Consider the following 6,863-nt stretch of genomic DNA (forward strand, 5'->3'; position numbering starts at 1 on the left):
GGCATATGTGTTGAAAATCAATAACATTGTTATCAAAAGAAATATGAGTGGTCAGGTGGCCTGGTATCAACTGTGATGGCTTGAGAATATAATCTGACTCAATTGGCTTGTTCACTTGTTCATTGTATGATTTGGAAGTGTTCTCTGAACCTTGGTCAGAGAAAGGCTTATGTCAGAAAAGCTTTGGGTGCTTCGGCTTAAAGAGTAGGGAGCATACTCAAGGACTGAAGATAAGACTTTGCTGCTACTGGAACCCGAATAAAGAAGACGTTAGAGTAGCTGGTGTGTTAAGAACCTGCTTCATGCATTCCAGAGACAGAGTCCAACAATCCAGTGTAGTGCCAGACCAGCTTAGTGCATCAGACATTGGAAAAATCGGTGACTTCAGACTGCTGACCAGCCTAGCAAAAGATTGTGCTTGCTTGAGAGATGAGAATCAATCAAGGTTGACCATGAGCAGCTACATGATGAAATGTCGATCACAATCATAAAACAGTACAAACATATTGTCTTCAAAATATTTACAACCAAAATATTGAGTTTACATACATAGAAAGTAAAGTACAAGAATGTAATTTACCAAAATACCAACATTGCATTGGTAAGGATATGTATTTAAATGTGAATAACATTATCGGAATTAAAAAAAAGTTACATTAAGTTTAAAAAAGAAAAAATTAAAGTCCAAGTAACTTTAAGATAAATGAAGCAATATATAATTAATATAATACATCTAATACCAAATTATAAACTAAAATAAATGTATTATACAGATGAACATAATGTATTAATTGAACACTATAATATAGGTAATTGATATTACGTTTTAAAACCCAATAGAAAAATGTATAATTATTATTTTTTTAAACTTAAAAGAATAGTATATATTTATTAAACTATTACAAACAAATTATAAGTCCGTGAGAGAAATCCATGTTTTTTAAATACTAAATCACATCAAAAGTAGGAAAAAAAAATCAAAAAACAAAGCACAATCAAATAACATAATACTTAATAATACTTTAAAAACGTTATAATTTGCAATGAAACATCCTCAAAATAGCATATCTACAAATCCTGAAGAAAGCAAAAAATAGTAACCTAGCTTAAATCTAAACACATTAAAAATTAACAGAAACAATTCAAATACACTCTTCTGACTCCAATCTAACAAACACCGAGAAAACTGCATACATTGGCGGGTGAGATTTACTATTCAAACTAGAGTACATTGCTGTGGGCAGGTCAGATTTACTTTTTCACCTCCACTCAAACAAATGTTGGGGAAAATGCAAACATTGTGGCCGAATAGGTCAGATTAATTATTTTAATACCATTTTAACAGACATTGGCAAAATGTATACTCTCCTGGACAACAGATTTACTCCCCTAATTTCAATGTCAGAAACATTGGGATGAGAGGAATGGGGGACAACTTTACCAGTGGTGGCTCCTCCGCTATGGTGGAAGAGAGTCACACCACTACTTTTAAGCAGTGTAAAGGAAAGGAAATATAAAATGATAACTTTGAGTTATTATCATTTCATGTTTTCTTTGCTGGTGGGCGAGCGGGGCTGCTCTGCTCTGCTCTGCTCACGAAACAGGGCAGGGGAGGAATGGTTTGCCCACTCCTAAGTGCGCAATGACTGTTTGGTCAGCCCTCTCGGGCTGCCCAAACCAGTCATGCGCACTTTCCCCGTTCTCCATGCAGGCTGCATTACAGCCAATGTGGAGAACTAGCCCAGGCCCCCTTCCCTGATTGAGCATCGAACCAGGACACTCAAAACTGTGTTAGCAGCGTTGTGATTGGTCAGGGGAGCCTGGGTGTTTACCAATCACAACACTGCATCGCATTGTGATTGGTCAGGGGAGCCTGGCTGTTCTTCCTGGCTTCCTGTCCCACGAGGAGAGCAGGAGCAAGGAGCAGAGCCCCGGGACCCGGCGGCAAGGTAGGTGTACCATTTTTGTTGTTGTTTTTATTTTTGTTTTACATTGTGCAACTTTGTGCCCACCGCACCCACCTCACCTCTGCACCCTCCTTCACTCTTCCACATTGGAGAAAGGGCATACATTGGGACCCAGATTAACTATTCTAACTTCAGTCTAACAAGCATTGTAAAAAGTACACATATTGATTGATGTTAAATTTACTATTTTAATTCCAGGCAAAAATATATTGGGGAAAGAGCATACATTTTTGCAGTCAGATTTCCAAAGTCCAAATAACATCCCATTAAACATACTTAAGAAAATTAATCTAAAAACGTGGTAAATCTAAAAATGCCTAAAATATCTTTCATTGGAGCTAAAATTAAAATATGTTTGGAAGATTGAAAAATATAACTGAATTGTTAAAAACTATTAAAATATGTTTAATAAACATAGTCCCTTAAACTTACAAATAAAATGTGCAAACAAAAAAGCTAATTATTAAACATTTTACATATGCATATTTGTAATTACTAATAAATTATTAAGTAAAAAAAAAATCCATTCCCCAATATAAGAAACAACCAATTAATAAAACAAATTTTAAAAAATATATATATATATTAACAAATATTGTATTGTATTGTATTGTAATTGCATTTGTATAGCGCTTACTACCCCTCATGAGGCTTCGAAGCGCTTTTTCGGGGAGTAGCACGCTACTCCAGGACCCATAGAGGATTAGTGTTGAATTAGTATAGTGAAAAATGCAAGTACATTTTAAGTGGTGGATATGTTAGTCAGTTATTTGGATTCGAAAGGATAGCAGAAGGATAGTTGAGGAAAAAAGGTTTGTATTTATATAGCACTTGTTACCCCTGATGGGGTGTTGAAGCACTCTACTCCGGAAACCCATAAAGAATTAGTGGTGAATTAGTATGGAGAAATATGAAAGTAATTTGAGTGGTGGATGTTAGTCAGTTATTTGGAGTGAGGAGGATAGCGGAGGGATAGAAGTGGAAGAAAGGTTTGCTTTCATATAGCACCTATTACCCCTGATGGGTGTTGAAGGGCTTATCTGGCGAGTAGCACGCTACTCCGGAACCCATAAAGGATTAGTGTTGTAAATTGGTATAGTGAAAAATGAAGTAATTTGAGTGGTGGATATGTTAGTCAGTTATTTGGATTGAGAAGGGTTGGGGAGGGGTAGAAAAGGGAAAAAGGTTTGCATTTATATAGCGCTTGTAACCCTGATGCGGTGTTGAAGCACTCTATTGGCAAGTAGCACGCTACTCTGGAACCCATCAAGGATTAGTGGTGAATTAGTATAGTGGAATATGGAATTTGAGAAGCGAACATGTTAGTCTGTTATTTTGATTGAAAAGGATAGTGGAGGGATAGAAGAGTGAAGGATTTCTTTTTTTAGGTTATAGCAGTAGGAGGAGGCTTTTGGATGAGTAAAAAGGGTTTTTTGGAGGGGAAGAGTCAGAGGGAAGAGTTTAGAAAGTTTTTTGGGGGATCAGTATAGTAAAAGAGGTGTCAGATGATGCAAGGAGGGTAGAGTAGGAGAGAGTCTAGAAATAATTATTTTGGGGATTATAGTAGTGGTATGGGGTTTGGGATAAATGAGAGAGGGGATGTAGAGGATATAATGATAGATGTATAGTGTGAGAGATAGGGTAGTGCATTGGAAAGAGTAGTAGAAAGAAGTTTGAGATGAGTCAGAAGTTGGGCTAGAAGATATATTGAGGGACATATAGACTGAGAAACAGGGTAGTGTATTGGAAATGCTAATTTAGAAGAAAGTGATAAATATATAGATCCATAAGTACACTGAAAATATATAGATGCATAAAGGAGGTAAGTATATGTAGATTAAAGATATTGATTGAGCTACAGGATGAGAAATAGGGTAGTGCATTGGGTTTCAGGTTTCAGGAGAAAAGTAACAGACACACAAATCCAAATATATGGAGGTGCATCTCTGGGATGCTTCCGGGTAGCCATGCGCTATGCAAAAAACACTTCTTCTTCTACATAGATGCACAATGGATGCAAGTACATGTAGACCAAAGAGGATTTCTTTTTTTTTTATAACAACATAATTATTCTACATGTTTATACAAAGCAATACACAAAGATAGGTACATATCTATAGTGAAAATAAATGCTTATATACAGAGGGGCACATAAATAGGGTGGCAATTACTGAATGGGAAAATGGGCAGCATTTCTGGCCGTGGTCCCGACCAGTCTTGAACAGTCTCAAACAGGCAACTGCCCTTAGCCTTTCCACCCGGGCTGAAACGCCCTAAGCCTTGGCCTTTTATAGCCCTAGTAATCAGGGACCCCTTCAGCCAATGGGAACTCTAGCCCTAACACTATCCAATCACAACACTAGCCCTAAAATCTAGAACCAATAGGAGACCAGGACCTAACAGCCAATCTTAGCCCTAGTCCACGCACCCAATCAGTTTAAAAAACCCTGATCTCTACATCCAATAGAGGCCTTAGCCCTACCAGTAGTCCCAACCCAAGTCCGAGCAACCAATGGCACAGGAAGCCCTAGTCCCTACTTCCAATATAAAGTCTAACTCTATTCTTAGTCCCACACCTATTCCAGCAAACAATCACAGCAGAAGCCCTAATCGCTACTTCCACTTAAAAGCCTAACCCTAGCCCTAGTCCCACCCTAGTCCCAACAACCAAAAACACAGGAAGCCCTAGTCCCTACTTTCAATAGAAATCATAACCCTAGCCCTAGTCCCAACCCTACATTGATTGAATCACAGACTCAGAAACCAATCAGAACCCTCAAATACCCAACCAATGAGGACACTAACCCTAATCCAATAGAAAAACAGCAGATACAACAACCAATCAATGTACACATGTACCAAACAATAGCAGACTATATAAGGTCCCAGCTACCTCAGACAAGGTTTGCTGGCCAGGGATTTAGAAGCTGCTCCTCTATTCAGAAATCTCCTAGGAGACAGACTGGCTCAATCCACACTTTGGACTTCTGCAGGTAAGGGCCTAACAAACTTGTCCTCTAACAATACTGTTTGAATAAAACTTGACTCCCTCTCCTGGCCAAAAAACAAAGTGCACAGTCCCTATTAAACACAGTTAACAGCTCACAGTAGATTATTGCTGTCTCAGAGCACCCTCTGATGTAGATGTAGTCTACCTCGTTACCACTTGCTGGACTCTGCTATCTGCAATCTGGGGCACAGGTAGGCTGCAACTCACAGTATGGAGGAGAATGATTTGGGGTGCACCCAGCAAAGCCTTAAGGGGCCTGGGCAGGTGTGAGAGGGGGGCTCAGATTTGCTTGGAGCTGGGGAAACCAATCAGCAGTCCTAGTTCTGCTGGCCTGGGGGTGGGGCTGGGACTGGGGAGCTGCTCTATTCAGAAATCTCCTTGGAGACAGACAGGCTCAATCCACACTCTGGACTTCTGCAGGTAAGGGCCTAACAAACGTGTCCTCTAACAATACTGTTGTATAAAACTTTACTCCCTCTCATGACTCCTGGCTCTCCCTCTCCCTCTCTGGGCCTAAAAACGAAGTGCACAGTCCCTATTAGACACAGTTTAAACAGCTCACAGCAGATTATTGCTGTCTCAGAGTACCCTCTAATATGGAATATTCCTGTTGCTGGTGGGGGGCATTGGGGGGAGATGGGGGCTGGTTTCACTGACTTGCTAACACAAAATTGTGGCTGGGGGTGCACTGCATACCATACAGGTCTTTCCACAGAGTAAAGGAGACATTTGGAGGGAAAAACTGATAGTCACGGGGAATGAGAGGGAAAATCTACAGAGTTTGGACTGCAAATCCCACAATTCAACAGTTTAATGGAAGCAGTCACGGACAGGGAAAACCACAAGTTTAAACACAAAAAAAGGTGATAAATATGCAATCACAGGCAGTTTAAACTACAATTTTAAACTATACCTACCACAGGCAAAGACAGTTAAAGAAAAAGAAAGAAAAGATGATGCAATCACAGTTAGGGAAAATCGTTTTTTAGCTTTTTTTAGGAAAGAGACAGCACTAGTCTGCCTCCTTACTGTTAGGTTCTAGTTGTAGAGTTCCACGTGGAACCTTCGTGTGGAGGTTCGAGCTATCTATCATTAATGGTTTGTTATTTCGTTCCACTTCTCTGGCACTTTGTATGTCTGTGTGTCCTGCTGCCTAAATAAAGAAGTAACTCACCTAACGGACCCATCACTTCTTTTCACTTACCCCTTCCTGGACTGTGCTCACTGCAATCTGGGGCACAGGTAGGCTGCAACTCACAAGATGGAGGAGAATGATGTTTAAATGCTAATATTCGCTAAACATACAATTAATTAATTTCCAATTAAAAATGTGCATAAATAATAAATTAATAAATTTATATGAATTTATATAGACAATTAAAAAAGAACCTACTGAATTCCACAATAAACCTCATAACCCAAAATTAAAATGTAATACATAATTAAAATACCATTGAACATTTAAACAAATAACAATTTGAAATATCAAATAATTAACAATTAAATCAATTAACACTAATGAATATATAATTAACAACACTACCCAATTAATTCCCTGATAAGACCCACTACACAAAATCAAATTTAAATACAGAATTTCAAAATGTACATTTAAAAAAATAACAATAAAAATTTACAAAATGATTAACATAATAATACCATAACATTCATATCAATTAGGAAAACTATCCGCTCAATCCTCCAAAAACCTCAACAATCTGAACAAAATACACCACTATTACATTTATATTTTATTCAAAAATAAATACATTTTAAAAGAGCATATAATTAAATAACTGCATAATACAAGGCAGTAACACACCATAATGAAAGTGATTTAGACCCAAAAGAAAAACACTATTCTGGCCTCATCGCCTAGAAGAAGT

This window comes from Triturus cristatus, chromosome 2_2, assembly GCF_964204655.1.
Source record: "Triturus cristatus chromosome 2_2, aTriCri1.1, whole genome shotgun sequence".
Classification (NCBI taxonomy): Eukaryota; Metazoa; Chordata; class Amphibia; order Caudata; family Salamandridae; genus Triturus; species Triturus cristatus.